Source organism: Beta vulgaris, chromosome 2 (assembly GCF_026745355.1).
Source record: "Beta vulgaris subsp. vulgaris cultivar EL10 chromosome 2, EL10.2, whole genome shotgun sequence".
NCBI classification, from domain to species: Eukaryota; Viridiplantae; Streptophyta; class Magnoliopsida; order Caryophyllales; family Amaranthaceae; genus Beta; species Beta vulgaris.
In genome coordinates, this window is record NC_079203.1 from 19910599 (window position 1) to 19930261 (window position 19663).

The 19663-nt window shown below is 31.6% G+C and overlaps 1 long non-coding RNA gene across 1 annotated transcript; it reads left to right on the forward strand.

The window, feature by feature from the left end:
• The first annotated feature begins 2222 nt into the window (after positions 1-2222).
• On the forward strand, positions 2223-19561 carry LOC130590348 (uncharacterized). The gene is made up of 4 exons (XR_008967979.1): positions 2223-2943; positions 4090-5380; positions 17131-17208; positions 19449-19561. It is a non-coding gene; the product is annotated as an uncharacterized LOC130590348 (long non-coding RNA).
• The last annotated feature ends 102 nt before the right edge of the window (positions 19562-19663 follow it).

Below are 19663 nucleotides of genomic sequence, written 5' to 3' on the forward strand. Positions count from 1 at the left end.
ATTGGTCTACTTTTTGGGCCTCAGGCATACCCGTGGCCGTGAAAATCTTTTCAAAGTATCTTATCCAATTTTCGAGAGTTAATAAATCTTCTCTCCCAACAAAGGTTGCGGATCGTCAAAGCGGAAATATTTTTTGTCATCGCAGCTTGTGGATTGTCTCCATGGTGGTTGTTGTTGATTTGGTTTTGAAGGACTAATCCATAACTCTGAGCTAGTTGCTCGAGAGTCTTAAGTCGGGTTGCAACTTATTTAGGAGTTTCAGTCATTTGGTTTTCTTGTCGCCTTACTCCAGACCGCGTATAAACATTTTGCATAAGCTACTTGCGTTATTCACATTAGTGTTTCAACCATCCACATTGATCTTCAAATAAGAGCTAATTCACGCAAATATATGATCGAGGTTCATTCGATTCATTCATTTTTCCACACAGTAAACCTAGGACATATATCAAAAGTTCATCATTTCATTATTCAAAGAAGACCATGCACATTTCATTCATCACATAAGAGTTATTTCAGCTTCCATAACTAAGAAATACTAGCATCAAAAAACAGATTAAGTTAAGACTAACGTTAATAAGTCTGCTTCGGAGAGATAATGAGAGTCTGGAGAGAGAAGCTCCGTCTTCCCTCTAGGATTAAGAATTTCACTGCTTTCATTTCTTTGTTACTCAGTAATCGCTGGAGCAATGGCAACTGTCTCAAAGAAAGGTAATGGTGGAAAGAAGAAAAAGAGGAACTCGAATCAATCGCAAAAATTGAAGGTGAAAATGGCGCGAAAACCTCAATCAGAGGATGCGAGGAAAATGAAGAATGTGAATTATATTCAGGGTATCGCAGCTCTAAGTTGGACATCTGATGATGATGATAAGGATTCTGGATGTTCATTGAACCAGGATTTATCGAACCAGGACAAGGCAAACTCTGAGGCTGCTAGAACCCGTCTAGCGGATTGGATTGCATCGATTCAAACTCTGGTGAGACAATCTGGACCTTCTAAAGTCAATCCTTCTCCTCATCCTATGCAACAGTTAAATAGTAATGTGGGTAATGTGTGGAGTAACTCATTATTTGGACATCTTCATAAGGAGGGTTTGGATTTCACAACGAACACTAATAAATCTGCTGATAAAGATGATGTGATTAAAATCACTAGTGAAGATGTGGACCCTGAAATTAAATACTGGCAATCTGCGATTGTATGTTATATTTTAGGTGTTAAACCGCCATTTCGAATTATTGAAGGTTTCATTAGGAGAGTATGGGGTAAATATGGTGTAGTGAAGGTGGCAATGATGAATAATGGAGTGTTTGTGGTTCGATTTAAAACTGTGGAGGATAAGATGAAGGGGATGCAGGGGGGGTCAATATTGTATGACCGTAAACCGGTGATTATGCAGGAATAGACACCTGATTTGGATCTTCTAAATGCGGATATTAAGGTGGTTCCAACATGGATAAAGTTACCTGGGCTACCTCTGAAATAATAGAGGTTAATTAATAAAAGATCCTCTAGTTCTCGAGCTAACAACAAAGCCTATGGAATATAAAGATTCAATCTTTATGCCCTATTTCATATAAAGATCGACTCTTTAAACAAGTAGAAGTGAGATTCGGGTGTTTTGAGACTTGCTATTGATTTTACTAACCACAAACACATCATTTGCTTTATAATTCTTTTTTTTCAATGTTAAATAATATAGGGGTCCTATTATGTTTGTGAGTTTAATTCCCTAAAATCATGTGTGTGTGTGTGTGTGTGTGTGTGTGTGTGTGTGTGTGTGTGTGTGTGTGTGTGTGTGTGTGTGTGTGTGTGTGTGTGTGTGTGTGTGTGTGTGTGTGTGTGTGTGTTTTAATTTAACAATTCGAGTGCATTGCATTGAATTTACAAATTGAGGTTTGTGTGGATCCTAATAGAGGTTAATTAATAAAATATCCTCTAGTTCCCTTAAATCAGGTGTGTGTGTTTTAATTTAACAATTCGAATGCATTGCATTGAATTTACAAATTGAGGGTTGTGTGAATCCTAATAGAGGATAATAGAAAATCCCCTAGTTCTCGAGCTAACAACAAAGCCTGGGCAATATAAAGATTCAATCTCTATACCCTATTTCATATAAAGATCGACTCTTTCAAGAAGTAGAAGTGAGATTCAGGTGTTTTGAGACTTGTTATTGATTTTACTATCCACAAACACATCTTTTGCATTATAATACTTTTTTTTTCATTGTTAAATGATATATGGGTCCTATTATGTTTGTGAGTTTAATTCCCTTAAATCAGGTGTGTGTGTTTTAATTTAACAATTCGAGTGCATTGCATTGAATTTACAAATTGAGGGTTGTGTGGATCCTAATAGAGGATAATAGAAAATCCTCTAGTTCTCGAGCTAACAACAAAGCCTATGGAATATAAAGATTCAATCTTTATGACCTATTTCATATAAAGATCGAATCTTTCAACAAGTAGAAGTGAGATTCGGGTGTTTTGAGACTTGTTATTGATTTTACTATCCACAAACACATCATTTGCTTTATAATTCTTTTTTTTTTTGTTTTTGAATGATATAGGGGTCCTATTATGTTTGTGAGTCTAATTCATTCACATCATGTGTGTGTGTGTTTTAATTTAACAATTCGAGTGCACCGCATTGAATTTACAAATTTAGGGTTGTGTGAATCCTAATAGAGGTTAGTAAAAGATCCTCTAGTTCTTTAGCTAACAACAAAGCCTATGCAATATAAAGATTCAATCTTTATGTCCTATTTCATATAAAGATCGACTTTTTCAACAAGTAGAAGTGAGATTCGGGTGTTTTGAAACTTGTTACTTATTTTACTATCCACAAACACATCATTTGCTATATAATTCTTTTTTTTAGTTGTTGAATGATATGGGGGTCCTATTATGTTTGTGAGTCTAATTCCCTCAAATCAGGTGTGTGTGTTTTATTTTAACAAATCGAGTGCATTGCATTGAATTTACAAATTGAGGCTTGTGTGGATCCTAATAGAGGTTAATTAATAAAAGATCCTCTAGTTCCCGAGTTAACAACAAAGCCTATTGAATATAAAGATTTAGTCTTTATGCCCTATTTCATATAAAGATCGACTCTTTAAAGAAGTAGAAGTGAGATTCAGGTGTTTTGAGACTTGTTATTGATTTTACTATCCACAAACACATCATTTGCTTTATAATTCTTTATTTTCATTGTTAAATAATATAGGGGTCCTATTATGTTTGTGAGTCTAATTCCCTTAAATCAGGTGTCTGTTTTAATTTAACAATTCGAATGCATTGCATTTAATTTACAAGTTCAGGGTTGTTTGGATCCTAATAAAGGTTAATAAAAGATCCTCTAGTTCTCGAGCTAACAACAAAGCCTATGCAATATAAAGATTCAATCTTTATGCCCTATTTCATATAAAGATCGACTCTTTTAACAAGTAGAAGTGAGATTCGTGTGTTTTGAGACTTGTTATTAATTTACTATCCACAAACACATCATTTGCTTGATAATTCTTTTTTATAGTTTTTGAATGATATAGGGGTCCTATGATGTTTGTGAGTCTAATTCCCTAAAATCGTGTGTGTGTGTGTGTGTGTGTGTGTGTGTGTGTGTGTGTGTGTGTGTGTGTGTGTGTGTGTGTGGTGTGTGTGTGTGTGTGTTGTGTGTGTGTGTGTGTGTGTGTGTGTGTGTGTGTGTGCGTGTGTGTGTGCGTGTGTGTGTCTGTGTGTGTCTGTGAGTGTGTGTGTGTGTGTGTGTGTGTTTTAATTTAACAATTCGAGTGCATTGCATTGAATTTACAAATTGAGGGTTGTGTGGATCCTAATAGAGGTTAATTAATAAAATATCCTCTAGTTCTCGAGCTAACAACAAAGCCTAGGCAATATAAAGATTCAATCTCTATACCCTATTTCATATAAAGATCGACTCTTTCAACAAGTAGAAGTGAGATTCGGGTGTTTTGAGACTTGTTATTGATTTTACTATCCACAAACACATCATTTGCTTTATAATTCTTTTTTTTCATTGTTAAATAATATATGGGTCCTATTATGTTTGTGAGTTTAATTCTCTTAAATCAGGTGTGTGTGTTTTAATTTAACAATTCGAGTGCATTGCATTGAACTTACAAATTGAGGGTTGTGTGGATCCTAATAGAGGATAATAGAAAATCCCCTAGTTCTCGAGCTAACAACAAAGCCTGGGCAATATAAAGATTCAATCTCTATACCCTATTTCATATAAAGATCGACTCTTTCAACAAGTAGAAGTGAGATTCGGGTGTTTTGAGACTTGTTATTGATTTTACTATCCACAAACACATCATTTGCTTTATAATTCTTTTTTTTCATTGTTAAATAATATATGGGTCCTATTATGTTTGTGAGTTTAATTCTCTTAAATCAGGTGTGTGTGTTTTAATTTAACAATTCGAGTGCATTGCATTGAACTTACAAATTGAGGGTTGTGTTGATCCTAATAGAGGATAATAAAAGATCCTCTAGTTCTCGAGCTAACAACAAAGCCTATGGAATATAAAGATTCAATCTTTATGCCCTATTTCATATAAAGATCGAATCTTTCAACAAGTAGAAGTGAGATTCGGGTGTTTTGAGACTTGCTATTGATTTTACTATCCACAAACACATCATTTGCTTTATAATTCTTTTTTTTTTTTAGTTTTTGAATGATATAGGGGTCCTATTATGTTTGTGAGTCTTATTCCCTCAAATCAGGTGTGTGTTTTAATTTAACAATTCGAGTGCACCGCATTGAATTTACAAATTGAGGGTTGTATGAATCCTAATTGAGGTTAATAAAAGATCCTCTAGTTCTTGAAATATAAAGATTCAATCTTTATACCCTATTTCATATAAAGATCGACTTTTTTAACAAGTAGAAGTGAGATTCGGGTGTTTTGAGACTTGTTAATTATTTTACTATCCACAAACACATCATTTGCTTTATAATTCTTTTTTTTTTCATTGTTAAAAAATATAAGGGTCCTATTATGTTTGTGAGTTTAATTCCCTTAAATCAGGTGTGTGTGTTTTAATTAAACAATTCGAATGCATTGCATTAAATTTACAAATTGAGGGTTATGTTGATCCTAATAGAGGTTAGTAAAAGATCCTCTAGTTCTCGAGCTAACAACAAAGCCTATGCAATATAAAGATTCAATCTTTATGCCCTATTTCATATAAAGATCGACTCTTTCAACAAGTAGAAGTGAGATTCGGGTGTTTTGAGACTTGTTATTGATTTTACTATCCACAAACAAATCATTTGCTTTATAATTCTTTTTGTTTAGTTTTTGAATGATATAGGGGTCCTATTATGTTTGTGAGTCTAATTCCCTCAAATCAGGTGTGTGTGTGTTTTAATTTAACAATTCGAGTGCACCGCATTGAATTTACAAATTGAGGGTTGTGTGAATCCTAATAGAGTTTAATAAAAGATTCTCTAGTTCTTGAGCTAACAACAAAGCCTATGCAATATAAAGATTCAATCTTTATGCCCTATTTCATATAAAGATCGACTTTTTCAACAAGTAGAAGTGAGACTCGGGTGTTTTGAGATTTGTTATTGATTTTACTATCCACAAACACATCATTTGCTTTATAATTCTTTTTTTTTCATTGTTAAAAAATATAGGGGTCCTATTATGTTTGTGAGTTTAATTCCCTTAAATTAGTGTGTGTGTTTTAATTTGACAATTCGAGTGCATTGCATTGAATTTACAAATTGAGGGTTGTGTGGATCCTAATACAGGTTAATAAATGATCCTCTAGTTCTCGAGCTAACAACAAAGGCTATGCAATATAAAGATTCAATCTTTATGCCCTATTTCATATAAAGATCGAATATTTCAACAAGTACAAGGGAGATTCGGGTGTTTTGAGACTCGTTATTGCTTGTACTATCCACAAACACATCATTCACTATTGTTCAAAACTTTAAAACATGTATACTTCGAGTGTTAATCCAATTACAAAAAAATTGAGCTTACAAATTGAGGTTTGTGTGGATCCGAATAGACGTTAATGAAAGATCCTCTAGTTCTCGAGCTAACAAATAAGCCTATTCAATATAAACATTCAATCTTTATGCCCTATTTCATATAAAGATCGATTTTTTGAAAAAGTACAAGGGTGATCGGGTGTTTTGAAACTTGTTATTGATTTTACTATCCACAAACACATCATTTGCTTTAATAATTCTTTTTTTTTAGTTGTTGAATGATATGGGGGTCCTATTATGTTTGTGAGTCTAATTCCCTCAAATCAGGTGTGTGTGTGTTTTATTTTAACAAATCGATTGGATTGCATTGAATTTACAAATTGAGGGTTGTGTGGATCCTAATAGAGGTTAATTAATAAAAGATCCTCTAGTTCTCGAGTTAACAACAAAGCCTATGCAATATAAAGATTCAATCTTTATGCCCTATTTCATATAAAGATCGACTCTTTAAGAATAGAAGTGAGATTCAAGTGTTTTGAGATTGTTTTTTGATTCTACTATCCACAACACATCATTGCTTTATAATTCTTTTGAGTTTCATTGTTAAATAATATAGGGGGCCCTATTATGTTTGTGAGTCTAATTCCCTTAAATCAGGTGTCTGTTTTAATTAAACAATTCGAATGCATTGCATTGAATTTACAAATTCAGGGTTGTGTGGATCCTAATAAAGGTTAATAAAAGATCCTCTAGTTCTCGAGCTAACAACAAAGCCTATGCAATATCTAAATTCAATCTTTATTCCCTATTTCATATAAAGATCGACTCTTTCAAGAAGTTGAAGTGAGATTCCTGTGTTTTGAGACTTGTTATTGATTTTACTATCCACAAACACATCATTTTCTTTAGAATTCTTTTTTTTAGTTGTTGAATGATATATGGGTCCTATTATGTTTAGGAGTTTAATTCCCTTAAATCAGGTGTGTGTGTTTTAATTTAACAATTCGAGTGCATTGCATTGAATTTACAAATTGAGGGTTGTGTGGATCCTAATAGAGGATAATAGAAAATCCTCTAGTTCTCGAGCTAACAACAAAGCCTATTCAATATAAAGATTCAATCTTTATAACCTATTTCATATAAAGATCGAATCTTTCAACAAGTACAAGTGAGATTCGGGTGTTTTAAGACTTGTTATTGATTTTACTATCCACAAACACATCATTTGCTTTTAATAGTTTTTTTTTTTTAGTTTTTGAATGATATAGGGATCCTATTATGTTTGTGAGTCTAATTCCCTCACATCAGGTGTGTGTGTGTTTAAATTTAACAATTCGAGTGCACCGCATTGAATTTACAAATTTAGGGTTGTGTGAATCCTAATAGAGTTTAGTAAAAGATCCTCTAGTTCTTTAGCTAACAACAAAGCCTATGCAATATGAAGATTCAATCTTTATGCCCTATTTCATAAAAAGATCGACTTTTTCAACCAGTAGAAGTGAGATCCGGGTGTTTTGAGACTTGTTATTGATTTGACTATCCACAAACACATCATTTGCTTTATAATTCTTTTTTTTTAGTTTTTGAATGATATATGGGTCCTATTATATTTTTGAGTCTAATTCCCTCAAATCAGGTGTGTGTGTGTTTTAATTTAACAATTCGAGTGCACCGCATTGAATTTACAAATTGAGGGCTGTGTGAATCCTAATAGAGGTTAATAAAAGATCCTCTAGTTCTTGAGCTAACAACAAAGCCTATGCAATATAAATATTCAATCTTTATGCCCTATTTCATATAAAGATCGACTTTTTTAACAAGTAGAAGTGAGATTCGGGTGTTTTGAGACTTGTTATTGATTTTACTATCCACAAACACATCATTTGCTTTATAATTCTTTTTTTTTCATTGTTAAAAAATATAGGGGTCCTATTATGTTTGTGAGTTTAATTCCCTTAAATTAGATGTGTGTGTTTTAATTTGACAATTCGAGTGCATTGCATTGAATTTACAAATTGAGGGTTGTGTGGATCCTAATACATGTTAATAAATGATCCTCTAGTTCTCGAGCTAACAACAAAGGCTATGCAATATAAAGATTCAATCTTTATGCCCTATTTCATATAAAGATCGAATATTTCAACAAGTACAAGGGAGATTCGGGTGTTTTGAGACTCGTTATTGCTTGTACTATCCACAAACACATCATTCACTATTGTTCAAAACTTTAAAACATGTATACTTCGAGTGTTAATCCAATTACAAAAAAATTGAGCTTACAAATTGAGGTTTGTGTGGATCCGAATAGACGTTAATGAAAGATCCTCTAGTTCTCGAGCTAACAAATAAGCCTATTCAATATAAACATTCAATCTTTATGCCCTATTTCATATAAAGATCGATTTTTTGAAAAAGTACAAGGGAGATTCGGGTGTTTTGAAACTTGTTATTGATTTTACTATCCACAAACACATCATTTGCTTTATAATTCTTTTTTTTAGTTGTTGAATGATATGGGGGTCCTATTATGTTTGTGAGTCTAATTCCCTCAAATCAGGTGTGTGTGTGTTTTATTTTAACAAATCGAGTGGATTGCATTGAATTTACAAATTGAGGGTTGTGTGGATCCTAATAGAGGTTAATTAATAAAAGATCCTCTAGTTCTCGAGTTAACAACAAAGCCTATGCAATATAAAGATTCAATCTTTATGCCCTATTTCATATAAAGATCGACTCTTTAAACAAGTAGAAGTGAGATTCAAGTGTTTTGAGACTTGTTTTTGATTCTACTATCCACACACACATCATTTGCTTTATAATTCTTTAGTTTCATTGTTAAATAATATAGGGGTCCTATTATGTTTGTGAGTCTAATTCCCTTAAATCAGGTGTCTGTTTTAATTAAACAATTCGAATGCATTGCATTGAATTTACAAATTCAGGGTTGTGTGGATCCTAATAAAGGTTAATAAAAGATCCTCTAGTTCTCGAGCTAACAACAAAGCCTATGCAATATCTAAATTCAATCTTTATTCCCTATTTCATATAAAGATCGACTCTTTCAAGAAGTTGAAGTGAGATTCCTGTGTTTTGAGACTTGTTATTAATTTTACTATCCACAAACACATCATTTGCTTTAGAATTCTTTTTTTTCAGTTTTTGAATGATATATGGGTCCTATTATGTTTGTGAGTTTAATTCCCTTAAATCAGGTGTGTGTGTTTTAATTTAACAATTCGAGTGCATTGCATTGAATTTACAAATTGAGGGTTGTGTGGATCCTAATAGAGGATAATAAAAAATCCTCTAGTTCTCGAGCTAACAACAAAGCCTATGGAATATAAGATTCAATCTTTATTACCTATTTCATATAAAGATCGAATCTTTCAACAAGTAGAAGTGAGATTCGGGGTTGTTTTAAGACTTGTTATTGATTTTACTATCCACAAACACATCATATTTTTTATAGTTTTTTTTTTTAGTTTTTGAATGATATAGGGATCCTATTATGTTTGTGAGTCTAATTCCCTCACATCAGGTGTGTGTGTGTTTAAATTTAACAATTCGAGTGCACCGCATTGAATTTACAAATTTAGGGTTGTGTGAATCCTAATAGAGTTTAGTAAAAGATCCTCTAGTTCTTTAGCTAACAACAAAGCCTATGCAATATGAAGATTCAATCTTTATGCCCTATTTCATAAAAAGATCGACTTTTTCAACCAGTAGAAGTGAGATCCGGGTGTTTTGAGACTTGTTATTGATTTGACTATCCACAAAACACATCATTGCTTTATAATTTCTTTTTTTTAGTTTTTGAATGATATATGGGTCCTATTATATTTTTGAGTCTAATTCCCTCACATCAGGTGTGTGTGTGTTTTAATTTAACAATTCGAGTGCACCGCATTGAATTTACAAATTGAGGGCTGTGTGAATCCTAATAGAGGTTAATAAAAGATCCTCTAGTTCTTGAGCTAACAACAAAGCCTATGCAATATAAAGATTCAACCTTTATGCCCTATTTCATATAAAGATCGACTTTTTTAACAAGTAGAAGTGAGATTCGGGTGTTTTGAGACTTGTTATTGATTTTACTATCCACAACCACATCATTTGCTTTATAATTCTTTTTTTTTCATTGTTAAAAAATATAGGGGTCCTATTATGTTTGTGAGTTTAATTCCCTTAAATTAGATGTGTGTGTTTTAATTTGACAATTCCATTGCATTGCATTGAATTTACAAATTGAGGGTTGTGTGGATCCTAATACAGGTTAATAAAAGATCCTCTAGTTCTCGAGCTAACAACAAAGCCTATTCAATATAAAGATTCAATCTTTATTCCCAATTCATATAAAGATCGAATCTTTCAACAATTCAATATAAAGATTCAATCTTTATGCCCTATTTCATATAAAGATCGAATCTTTCAACAATTACAAGGGGATTCGGGTGTTTTGAGACTCGTTATTGCTTTTACTATCCACAAACACATCATTAACTATTGTTCAAAACTTTAAAACATGTATACTTCGATTGTTACTCCAATTATAAAATAATTGATCTTACAAATTGAGTTTGTGTGGATCCTAATAGACGTTAATGAAAGATCCTCTAGTTCTCGAGCTAACAAATAAGCCTATTCAATATACACATTCAATCTTTATGCCCTATTTCATATAAAGATCGAATCTTTCAAAAAGTACAAGGGAGATTCGGGTGTTTTGAAACTTGTTATTGATTTTACTATCCACAAACACATCATTTGCTTTATAATTCTTTTTTTTAGTTGTTGAATGATATGGGGTCCTATTATGTTTGTGAGTCTAATTCCCTCAAATTAGGTGTGTGTGTTTTATTTTAACAAATCGAGTGCAGTGCATTGAATTTACAAATTGAGGGTTGTGTGGATCCTAATAGAGGTTAATTAATAAAAGATCCTCTAGTTCTCGAGTTAACAACAAAGCCTATGCAATATAAAGATTCAATCTTTATGCCCTATTTCATATAATGATCGACTCTTTAAAGAAGTAGAAGTGAGATTCAGGTGTTTTGAGACTAGTTATTGATTTTACTATCCACAAACACATCATTTGCTTTATAATTCTTTATTTTCATTGTTAAATAATATAGGGGTCCTATTATGTTTGTGAGTCTAATTCTCTTAAATCAGGTGTCTGTCTTTATTTAACAATTCGAATGCATTGCATTGAATTTACAATTTCAGGGTTGTGTGGATCCTAATAAAGGTTAATAAAAGATCCTCTAGTTCTCGAGCTAACAACAAAGCCTATGCAATATTAAGATTCAATCTTTATTCCCTATTTCATATAAACATCGACTCTTTTAACAAGTAGAAGTGAGATTCATGTGTTTTGAGACTTGTTATTGATTTACTATCCACAAACAAATCATTTGCTTTATAATTCTTTTTTTAGTTTTTGAATGATATAGGGGTCCTATTATGTTTGTGAGTCTAATTCCCTAAAATCAGGTGTGTGTGTGTGTGTGTGTTTTAATTTAACAATTCGAGTGCATTGCATTGAATTTACAAATTGAGGTTGTGTGGATCCTAATAGAGGTTAATAAAATATCCTCTAGTTCTTGAGCTAACAAGAAAGCCTATGCAATATAAAGATTCAATCTTTATGCCCTATTTCATATTAAATCGAATCTTTCAACAAGTAGAAGTGAGATTCGGGTGTTTTGAGACTTGTTATTGATTTTACTATCCACAAACACATCATTTGCTTTATAATTCTTTTTTTTTATTGTTAAATAATATAGGGGTCCTATTATGTTTGTGAGTTTAATTCCCTTAAATCAGGTGTGTGTGTTTTAATTTAACAATTCGAGTGCATTGCATTGAATTTACAAATTGAGGGTTGTGTGAATCCTAATAGAGGTTAATAAAAGATCCTCTAGTTCTTGAGCTAAACAACAAAGCCTATGCAATATAAAGATTCAATCTTTATGCCCTATTTCATAAAAGATCGACTTTTTCAACAAGTAGAAGTGAGATTCGGGTGTTTTGAGACTTGTTATTGATTTTACTATCCACAAACACATCATTTGCTTTATAATTCTTTTTTTTCAATGTTAAATAATATAGGGGTCCTATTATGTTTGTGAGTCTAATTCCCTCAAATTAGGTGTGTGTGTTTTATTTTAACAAATCGAGTGCAGTGCATTGAATTTACAAATTGAGGGTTGTGTGGAATCTAATAAGAGGTTAATTATAAATGATCCTCTAGTTCCCGAGTTAACAACAAAGCCTATGCAATATAAAGATTCAATCTTTATGCCCTATTTCATATAAAGATCGACTCTTTAAAGAAGTAGAAGTGAGATTCAGGTGTTTTGAGACTTGTTATTGATTATACTATCCACAAACACATCATTTGCTTTATAATTCTTTTTTTTTCAATGTTAAAAAACTATAGGGGTCCTATTATGTTTGTGAGTTTAATTCCCTTAAATTAGATGTGTGTGTTTTTAATTTGACAATTCGAGTGCATTGCATTGAATTTACAAATTGAGGGTTGTGTGGATCCTAATACAGGTTAATAAAAGATCCTATAGTTCTCAAGCTAACAACAAAGCCTATGCAATATAAAGATCCAATCTTTATGCCCTATTTCATATAAAGATCGAATATTTCAACAAGTACAAGGAAGATTCGGGTGTTTTGAGACTCGTTATTGCTTGTACGATCCACAAACACATCATTTACTATTGTTCAAAACTTTAAAACATGTATACTTCGAGAGTTAATCCAATTATAAAATAATTGGGGTTACAAATTGAGGTTTGTGTGGATCATAATAGACGTTAATGAAAGATCCTCTAGTTCTCGAGCTAACAAATAAGCCTATTCAATATAAACCTTCAATCTTTATGCCCTATTTCATATAAAGATCGAATTTTTGAAAGTACAAGGGAGATTCGAGTGTTTTGAAACTTGTTATTGATTTTACTATCCACCAACACATCATTTGCTTTATAATTCTTTTTTTTTAGTTGTTGAATGATATGGGGTCCTATTATGTTTGTGAGTCTAATTCCCTCAAATCAGGTGTGTGTGTGTGTTTTATTTTAACAAATCAAGTGCATTGCATTGAATTTACAAATTGAGGGTTGTGTGGATCCTAATAGAGGTTAATTAATAAAAGATCCTCTAGTTCTCGAGTTAACAACAAAGCCTATGCAATTTAAAGATTCAATCTTTATGCCCTATTTTATATGAAGATCACTCTATAAAGAAGTAGAAGTGAGATTCTGGTTTTTTGAGACTTGCTATTGATTTTACTATCCACAAACACATCATTTGCTTTATAATTCTTTATTTTCATTGTTAAATAATATAGGGGTCCTATTATGTTTGTGAGTCTAATTCCCTTAAATCAGGTGTCTGTTTTAATTTAACAATTCGAGTGCATTGCATTGAATTTACAAATTCAGGGTTGTGTGGATCCTAATACAGGTTAATAAAAGATCCTCTAGTTCTCGAGCTAACAACAAAGCCTATGCAATATAAAGATTCAATCTTTATGCCCTATTTCATATAAAGATCGACTCTTTTAACAAGTAGAAGTGAGATTCGTGTGTTTTGAGACTTGTTATTGATTTACTATCCACAAACAAATCATTTGCTTTATAATTCTTTTTTTTCATTGTCAAATCAGGTGTGTGTGTTTTAATTTAACAATTCGAATGCATTGCATTAAATTTACAAATTGAGGGTTGTGTTGATCCAAATAGAGGTTAATTGAAGATCCTCTACTTCTCGAGCTAACAACAAAGCCTATGCAATATAAAGATTCAATCTTTATGCCCTATTTCATATAAAGATTGACTTTTTCAACAAGTAGAAGTGAGATTCGGGTGTTTGTAGACTTCTTATTGATTTTACTATCCACAAACACATCATTTGCTTTATAAGTCTTTTTTTTTTAGTTTTTGAATGATATAGGGGTCCTATTATGTTTGTGAGTCTAATTCCCTTAAATCAGGTGTGTGTGTTTTTTAATTTAACAATTCGAGTGCACCACATTGAATTTACAAATTGAGGGTTGTGTAAATCCTAATAGAAGTTAATCAAAGATCTTCTAGTTCTTTTGCTAACAACAAAGCCTATGCAATATAAAGATTCAATCTTTATGCCCTATTTCATATAAAGATCGACTTTTTCAACAAGTCGAAGTGAGATTCGTGTGTTTTGAAACTTGTTATTGATTTTACTATCCACAAACACATCATTTGCTTTATAATTCTTTTTTTTTTCATTGTTAAAAAATGTAGGGGTCCTATTATGTTTGTGAGTATAATGCCCTTAAATTAGATGTGTGTGTTTTAATTTGACAATTCAAGTGCATTGCATTGAATTTACAAATTGAGGGTTGTGTGAATCCTAATACAGGTTAATAAAAGATCCTCTAGTTCTCAAGCTAAAAACAAAGCCTATGCAATATAAAGATTCAATCTTTATGCCTTATTTCCTATAAAAATCGACTCTTTCAACAAGTAGAAGTGAGATTCGAGTGTTTTGAGACTTGTTATTGATTTTACTATCCACAAACACATCATTTGCTTTATAATTCTTTTTTTTCATTGTTAAATAATATAGGGGTCCTATTATGTTTGTGAGTTTAATTCCCTTAAATCAGGTGTGTGTGTTTTAATTTAACAATTCGAGTGCATTGCATTGAATTTACAAATTGAGGGTTGTGTGGATCCTAATAGAGGTTAATAAAAGATCCTCTAGTTCTCGAGGTAACAACAAAGCCTATGCAATATAAAGATTCAATCTTTATGCCTTATTTCATATAAAGATCGAATCTTTCAACAAGTAGAAGTGAGATTCGGGTGTTTTGAGACTTGTTATTGATTTTACTATCAACAAACACATCATTTGCTTTATAATTCTTTTTTTAGTTTTTGAATGATATAGGGGTCCTATTATGTTTATGAGTCTCATTCCCTCAAATTGTGTGTGTTTGTGTTTTAATTTTACAATTCGAGTGCATTACATTGAATTTACAAATTGAGGGTTGTGTGGATTCTAATATAGGTTAATAAAAGATCCTCTAGTTCTCGAGCTAACGATAAGGCCTATGCAATATTAAGATTCAATCTTTATGACCTATTTCATATAAAGATCGACTATTTCAACAAGCAGAAGTCAGATTCTGGTGTTTTGAGACTTGTTATTGATTTTACTATCCACAAACACATCATTTGCTTTATAATCTTTTTTTTTCATTGTTAAATGATATAGGGGTCCTATTATGTTTGTGAGTTTAATTCCCTTAAATCAGGTGTGTGTGTTTTAATTTAAAAATTCGAGTGCATTGCATTGAAGTTACAAATTGAGGTTTGTGTGGATCCTAATGGAGGATAATGAAAGATCCTCTAGTTCTCGAGCTAACAACAAAGCCTATTCAATATAAAGATTCAAACTTTATGCCCTATTTCATATAAAGATCGAATCTTTCAACAAGTAGAAGTTAGATTCGGGTGTTTTGAGACTTGTTATTGATTTTACTTTCCACAAACACATCATTTGCTTTATAATTCTTTTTTTTTTTTAGTTTTTGAATGATATAGGGGTCCTATTATGTTTGTGAGTCTAATTCCCTCAAATCAGGTGTATGTGTGTTTTAATTTAACATTCGAGTGCATTGCATTGAACTTACAAATTGAGGTTTGTGTGGATCATAATAGAGGTTAATGAAAGATCCCTTAGTTCTCAAGCTAACAACAAAGCCTATTAAATATAAAGATTCAATCTTTATGCCCTATTTCATATAAAGATCGAATCTTTCAACAAGTACAAGGGAGATTCGGGTGTTTTCAGACTTGTTATTGATTTTACTATCCACAAACACATCATTTGCTTTATAAGTCTTTTTTTTTAGTTGTTGAATGATATGGGGGTCCTATTATGTTTGTGAGTTTAATTCCCTTAAATCAGGTGTGTGTGTTTTAATTTAATAATTCGAGTGCATTGCATTGAATTTACAAATTGAAGGTTGTGTGGATCCTAATAGAGGTTAATAAAGGATCCTCTAGTTCTCGCGCTAACAACAAAGCCTATTCAATATAAAAATTCAATCTTTATGCCTTATTTCCTATAAAAATCGACTCTTTCAACAAGTAGAAGTGAGTCTCATTCCCTCAAATTATGTGTGTGTGTGTTTTAATTTTACAATTCGAGTGCATTACATTGAATTTACAAATTGAGGGTTGTGTGGATCCTAATAGAGGTTAATAAAAGATCCTCTAGTTCTCGAGCTAACGATAAAGCCTATGCAATATTAAGATTCAATCTTTATGACCTATTTCATATAAAGATCGACTCTTTCAACAAGCAGAAGTGAGATTCGGGTGTTTTGAGACTTGTTATTGATTTTACTATCCACAAAAACATCATTTGCTTTATAATTCTTTTTTTTCATTGTTAAATGATATAGGGGTCCTATTATGTTTATGAGTTTAATTCCCTTAATTCAGGTGTGTGTGTTTTAATTTAACAATTCGAGTGCATTGCATTGAAGTTACAAATTGAGGTTTGTGTGGATCCTAATAGAGGTTAATGAAAGATCCTCTAGTTCTCGAGCTAACAAGAAAGCCTATTCAATATAAAGATTTAAACTTTATGCCCTATTTCATATAAAGATCGAATCTTTCAACAAGTAGAAGTTAGATTCGGGTGTTTTGAGACTTGTTATTGATTTTACTTTCCACAAACACATCATTTGCTTTATAAGTCTTTTTTTTTAGTTGTTGAATGATATAGGGGTCCTATTATGTTTGTGAGTTTAATTCCCTTAAATCAGGTGTGTGTGTTTTAATTTAATAATTCGAGTGCATTACCTTGAATTTTCAAATTGAAGGTTGTGTGGATCCAAATAGAGGTTAATAAAGGATCCTCTAGTTCTCGAGCTAACAACAAAGCCTATTCAATATAAAAATTCAATCTTTATGCCCTATTTCATATAAAGATCGAATCTTTCAACAAGTAGAAGTGAGATTCGAGTGTTTTGAGACTTGTTATTGATTTTACTACCCACAAACACATCATTTGCTTTATAATTCTTTTTTTTCATTGTTAAATAATATAGGGGTCCTATTATGTTTGTGAGTTTAATTCCCTTAAATCAGGTATGTGTGTTTTAATTTAACAATTCGAATGCATTGCATTGAATTTACAAATTGAGGTTTGTGTTGATCCTAATAGAGGTAAATAGAAGATCCTCTAGTTCTCGAGCTAACAACAAAGCCTATGCAATATAAAGATTCAATCTTTATGCCCTATTTCATATAAAGATCGAATCTTTCAACAAGTAGAAGTGAGATTTGGGTGTTTTGAGACTTGTTATTGATTTTACTATCCACAAACACATCATTTGCTTTATAATTCTTTTTTTTCATTGTTAAATAATATAGGGGTCCTATAATGTTTGTGAGTTTAATTCCCTTAAATCAGGTGTGTGTGTTTTAATTTAACAATTCGAGTGCATTGCATTGAATTTACAAATTGAGGGTTGTGTGAATCCTAACAGAGGTTAATAAAAGATCCTCTAGTTCTTGAGCTAACAACAAAGCCTATGCAATATAAAGATTCAATCTTTATGCCCTATTTCATATAAAGATCGACTTTTTCAACAAGTAGAAGTGAGATTCGGGTGTTTTGAGACTTCTTATTGATTTTACTATCCACAAACACATCATTTGCTTTATAATTTTTTTTTTCATTGTTAAAAAATATAGGGGTCCTATTATGTTTGTGAGTTTAATTTTCTTAAATCAGATATGTGTGTTTTAATTTAACAATTCGAGTGCATTGTATTGAATTTACAAATTGAGGGTTGTGTGGATCCTAATAGAGGTTAATAAAAGATCCTCTAGCTCTTAAGCTAAAAATAAAGCCTATGTAAGATAAAGATTCAATCTTTATGCCCTATTTCCTATAAAGATCGACTCTTTCAACAAGTAGAAGTGAGATTCGAGTGTTTTGAGACTTGTTATTGATTTTACTATCCACAAACACATCATTTGCTTTATAATTCTTTTTTTTTCATTGTTAAATAATATAGGGGTCCGATTATGTTTGTGAGTTTAATACCCTTAAATCAAGTGTGTGTGTTTTAATTTAACAATTCGAGTGCATTGCATTGAAGTTACAAATTGAGGTTTGTGTGGATCCTAATAGAGGTTAATGAAAGATCCTCTATTTCTCGAGCTAACAAGAAAGCTTATTCAATATAAAGATTCAAACTTTATGCCCTATTTCATATAAAGATCGAATCTTTCAAAAAGTTGAAGTGAGATTCGAGTGTTTTAAGACTTGTTATTGATTTTACTATCCACAAACACATCATTTGCTTTATAATTCTTTTTTTTCATTGTTAAATAATATAGGGGTCCTATTATGTTTGTGAGTTTAATTCCCTTAAATCAGGTGTGTGTGTTTTAATTTAACAATTCAATGCATTGCATTGAATTTACAAATTAGGTTTGTGTTGATCCTAATAGAGGTAAATAGAAGATCCTCTAGTTCTCGAGGTAACAACAAAGCCTATGCAATATAAAGATTCAATCTTTATGACCTATTTCATATAAAATCGAATCTTTCAACAAGTAGAAGTGAGATTTGGTGTTTTAGACTTGTTATTGATTTTACTATCCACAAACACATCATTTGCTTTATAATTCTTTTTTTTCATTGTTCAATGATATAGGGGTCCTATTATGTTTGTGAGTTAATTCCCTAAATCGGTGTGTGTGTTTTAATTTAACAATTCGAGTGCATTGCATTAAATTACAAATTGAGGTTTGTGTGATCCTAATAGAGGATAATGAAAGATCCTCTAGTTCTCGAGCTAACAACAAGCCTATTCAATATAAAGATTCAATCTTTATGCCCTATTTCATATAAAGATCGAATTTTCAACAAGTAGAAGTGAGATTCGGTGTTTTGAGACTTGTTATTGATTTTACTATCCACAAACACATCATTTGCTTTATAATTTTTTTTTTATGTTAAATATAGGGGTCCTATTATGTTTGTAGTAATTTCCCTAAATCAGTTGTGTGTGTTTTAATTTAACAATTCGAGTGCATTGCATTGAATTACAAATTGAGGTTGTGTGGATCCTAATAGAGGTTAAAAAGATCCTCTAGTTCTCGAGCTAAAACAAAGCCTATTCAATATAAAGATTCAATCTTTATGCCCTATTTCATATAAAGATCGAATCTTTCAACAAGTAGAAGTGAGATTCGAGTGTTTTGAGACTTGTTATTGATTTTACTATCCACAAACACATCATTTGTTTATAATTCTTTTTTTATTGTTAATATATAGGGGTCCTATTATGTTTGTGAGTCTAATTCCCTCAATCAGTGTGTGTGTGTTTAATTTAACAATTCGAGTGCATTGCATTGAATTACAAATTGAGGTTTGTGTGATCCTAATAGAGGTTAATGAAAGATCCTCTAGTTCTCGAGCTAACAACAAAGCCTATTCAATATAAAGATTCAATCTTTATGCCCTATTTCATATAAAGATCGAATCTTTCAACAAGTGAAGTGAGATTCGGTGTTTTGAGACTTGTTATTGATTTTACTATCCACAAACACATCATTTGCTTTATAATTCTTTTTTTTATTGTTAATGATATAGGGGTCCTATTAT